Genomic DNA, 4986 nt, shown 5'->3' on the forward strand with positions numbered 1-4986 from the left:
GGTTCCATCAACCCTAGATTAAATTTTTAGCTACTCATAGCAAAGCAAAATAAAACTACAAAAGTATTCATAATGTGCAATTGAAATAATAAAGAGAAGATAGAAAAACTCTAATGGTTGGTTGCTCTTCTCACACTTGTTCTTGCCTCCCAATCAATCTAAAAACAAGCTTAAACCTTGTTTGGGAGAGTTTATTGAGCTTATAAAGGGTTGTGATAAATTTTTCCCGATTTACACTTTAGTCCCACGATTTCTAGCAATTACACAGTCCACCGCAGCCGCGGCAAAACGCGACGCGACCGCGGTGAGAGACAAACATTCTGCCTCGCTCCCTTAGCCCACTGCGGTCCAGCCGCGGTCGCGGTGGCTTCAAGCTCAGTCCCTTTTGCCTCTTTCTTGCTTATTTTTGCTCGGGTTCTTCTTGATTGGCCTTTTATCCACCTTCGTGACTCCAAAACACTCCATAGGCTCTTCCTAACTTGGATTATTCCCTGCGAAGCAAAAGAACACCAATTAGAGTATTTTGTTATCATTTAGCCTTTAAAACACAGTAAAGCATGGTACATTTAGAGTGTAAATATCGTCTATATAGCCTATTATCAAACACCCTTAACCAATAATCAACAGTCAACACCCCAAACCTATAATCATTTATTCTTTCCTATCAAACCCATCAACTCATATCTCATGAACTAGAGTCAATAATCATTAATCCAATGGTATAATCAATTAGAGGGTGAAGATATTACCTTTTTGATGTTCAATCTTCTTGAATTCGAGTTCTAGGGTTTCTTCTCTCAACAATGATGCCCCAATCAAATATCTAATGATTTGGAGGGTTTACCCATGTTAATAAGAAGTTGGGAAATTGAAATTAACTTAGAATCACCATTAGAACTTACCTTGGGTGGTGGAGGGACCCTTAAGGAGTTAGGTTTTTGAGAGTTTCCCTTTCTAGAGCAAGTTTTTACATTTTGGGGTTGTGGGGGACGAAGTAGGGCTTTAAATTGACCCCCATGAGCGCCCCCGCGCACCTGACCCCATAAAATGGCAGTAACACTGCCTCAGGAGCGCAGCCGCGCTCAGGGAGCGCATATCGTATACTACTCTGCAAAATGCGCATAACTTTTTGCACAGATATCCGTTCGGGATCTATAATATATCGTTGAAAAGATATTTCAACGGCCTACAACTTTCGCATTTTGTATTTTCCCAATGACCTTACACGTTTTTCACTAAGCCTTATGCAAAAATGACTTTTTGTAAACTTCGTAGATTTTATCGAATCTTATGCACCTCATTCTCCATCTTGATTCTAAAACAACTATTTTCACCCATACTCATCCCGCTAAGACTTCATATGTCTAAAATATTAGATTAATACCCATTTAACATATCCACACCTAGTCCGAATGTATGGGGTGTTACAACAAGGAAGAGCCAACTTCGATCGCGGACGAGAGCAACACCAAGGCCCTCCAAAGCCACCCTCCCACGCTCGCACCATCCAAATGATCATCGGCGGGGGTGACGAAGCAGTAATCAACCACGTGAAGTTTACCACCACACATAAACTAAAGTGGTCGATCACCCACGAACGGTATGATGACCTCGAAGACAATATCATCTTCGATAAGTCAGATACGAACGGTTTGACCTTTCCTCACTTCGATGGTCTTGTCATTACTTTACGTGTTTCAGATACTGATGTAAAAAGAATAATGGTAGACGACGGAAGCGGAGCGTGTATTATTCACCCTCGAGTTCTAGTACAAATGTGACTCGAGGACAAGATAGTGCCACGCTGCATAACACTAACACGTTTTAACAATGTAGTTGAGCAAACCTCAGGAGAGATAACGCTGCCCGTTCTGGCCGGAGGAGTCACCCTAGAAACAACATTGCATGTCATGAACAGGACACAACTTATAATGCCATCATAGGGCGACCAAAGATACACGCCATGAGGGTCATCCCGTCCCGCCTGTATCAAGTAATCAAGTTCCCTACTCCGTGGGGGATATTCAGCATCTGAGGCGAACAACAGTTAAAGGGAACAGACTCGGAAGCATTGCAATTACCAAAGTCGGGTCCCGAACTCAAAGAACAAAAAGACGTCATCAAGGACCCCAACGTCGTGGAAGCCGTAGGGTCAACGGTAGAAGACCTTGACCCCGTCCAGCTAGACAACAACGACAATAACGAAATGGCTTACATAGGCCATAAACTTTCGAAACCAGGTAAATTTCATAAGTTTTTAATTGACAACGCCGATCTGTTTGCTTTTTCCCATGCAGATATACCAGGTATCCCGAAAGACATTGCTACGCACAAGTTGAACGTCAATCCACTCTACCCTCCAATACGACAAGTAAGAAGAAAATTCAACGCCGCAATCAACAAGGCCATCAGTGATAAGGTGGATAAACTACTCGCTAACAGCTCCATCCGAGAGTCGAAATACCACTAATGGGTCGCTAACGTAGTCATGGTAAAAAATAAAAATGGAAAGTGGAGGATGTGCGTAGATTTCACATACCTAAACAAGGCCTGCGCGAAAGACTCCTCTCCGTTGCCTCACATCGATCAACTCATCGACGCAATGGCAGGGCACGAGCTGCTGAGCTTCTTGGACGCCTACTCAGGTTACAACCAAATCTTCATGGAGGAGGAGTTCAGGAAAAGACTACTTTCATCACCCATCAGGGAACTTACTGTTACAGAGTCATGCCGTTCGGGTTGAAGAACGGCTGGTCACCAAGATGTTCAAGGACCAACTCGGCAAAACAATAAAAGTTTACATAGACGATGTGTTGGTCAAATAAAAAAGGAAGGAAGACCACATCAACCACTTGAAGGAAGCCTTCAGTATACTAAGGCAATACGGTATGAAGCTGAACCCCGAAAAGTGTGCCTTCGGCGTAACTTGGGCAAGTTCCCCGAATTTTTGTATCACAAAGAGGCATCGAGGTCAATCTCGACCAGATAAAAGCCATCGAGGGAATACTTAAGTATTGACCAGCAAGCAACAGGTACAAAAACTAACATGTCGTATAGCTACCCTGTCGAGGTTCATCTCACGATCCTCCGGTAGATTCCACAAATTCTTCAACGTGCTTAAAAAGGACAACGGGCTCCAGTGGAATTCAGAATGCATCGAGGCCTTAAGAGAACTAAAGGCATACTTGTCCTCGCCCCCGTTATTCCCCAAAGCAGAACTCGGCGAGCGCCTCCTGATATATTTGGCTGTATCGGAGGTCGCAGTAAGTGCAGTACTGGTCCGTGAAAACAAATGTACATAATTTCCAATCTATTACATTAGCAAAACCCTAGTCGAAGCCAAAACGAGGTACCCCCACCTTGAAATATTGGCCTTGGCATTGGTCATAGCTTCACGAAAGCTTAGACCCTACTTTCAATGCCACCCCATATCGGTGGTGACAACCTTCCCCCTAAAGAGCATCCTACATAAACCCGAACTGCCGGGGAGATTGGCGAAGTGGGCTATAGAATTGAGCGAGCACGATATAACATATTAGCCACGAACAGCGATAAAATCGCAGGTACTCGCCGACTTCGTCGCCGATTTCAGTGCCAAAATAATGCTCGAGGTCGAGCAGGAAACTTCTTGTACCTCTCCAGGTTACCCGACCTGTGGGTCCTATACAGAGATGGTACTTCCAACGCGTCATGATGTGGACTGGGACTCGTACTCGAGGTCCCAACATGCGAAGTCATCCGCCAATCCATACGGTGCCCCGATATGACTAACAATGAGGCCGAGTACGAGGCCGTAATTATAGGACTAAATATATCCCTAAAATATGGAGCATGACGAGTCATCCTTATATGCGACTCACAACTCGTTGTAAACCAAGTCACGGGGACTTTTCAAATCAAAGAGTAGAGGCTACAAAAATACTAGGCAGAAATTCATAAACTACTGTCGGAATTCGACGAATGTCAACTCGACCAGATACCTCGAGCACAAAACATCGAGGCAGACGGCCTCTCCAAGTTAGCAGCAGCCACCAAAACATTAGAAAAGAAAATGTGGTTACCCTCCTCCGCTCGTCAATAGAGACCAACTTGAGGTAGACTATGTAAATTTAACTTGGGACCGGCGCAACCGTATTATAACATATTTGCAGGAAGGAGTACTCCCATCATACAAAAAAGAAGCCAAAAAGCTTCGAATGCAGGCGGCCAGGTACAACATCGTAAACCACGAACTATACAACAGAACATTTGGAGGCCCCTTGGCAAAATGCCTAGGGCCGAACCAAAAAAGACGCGTCCTCGAGAAAGTACACGAAGGCCACTACGGTGCCCATACCGGCAACCGAGCCCTCGTCTGATGCCTCATACGAGCAGCTTATTATTGGCCCACCATGAAGAAGGAAGCCGCCAACTTTGTCAAGAAGTGCGAGCAATGCCAGAAATACACTCATATGATACACCAAATGGACGAGCACCTCTGCTCAGTCACTTCGCCATGGCCATTAATCAAATGGGGAATGGACATAGTAGGACCACTCCCAGCGGGATAAGGTAATATACGTTTCCTTTTCATTTTAACTGACTACTTTTCCAAATGGGTAGAACCAGGTGCATTCGCCCAGCTTCGCGAACAAGAAGTAATCACATTCATATGGAGGAACATCATATGTCGCTTCGGCATCCCCAAAGAAATCAGCTGTGACAACGGATCCCAATTCATTGGGAAAAAGACCGCCGAATTTTTCGAGAAATGGCACAACAAGCAAATACTCTCCACGCTATATCACCCTGCAGGCAGCGGCCAAGCCAAGTCCTCCAACAAAACAATATTAAACATCTTGAAGAAAAAGCTTGAGGACGCCAAGGGATTGTGGTCGAAATTGTTACCAGAAGTGCTGTGGGCATACCGCACCACGCCAAAAATAAGCACAGGAGAAACGCCATATTCACTAGTCTATGGGACTGATACCAGTCGAGGTCGGGGAA

This window comes from Nicotiana attenuata, unplaced genomic scaffold (genome assembly GCF_001879085.1).
Source record: "Nicotiana attenuata strain UT unplaced genomic scaffold, NIATTr2, whole genome shotgun sequence".
Taxonomy (NCBI): Eukaryota; Viridiplantae; Streptophyta; class Magnoliopsida; order Solanales; family Solanaceae; genus Nicotiana; species Nicotiana attenuata.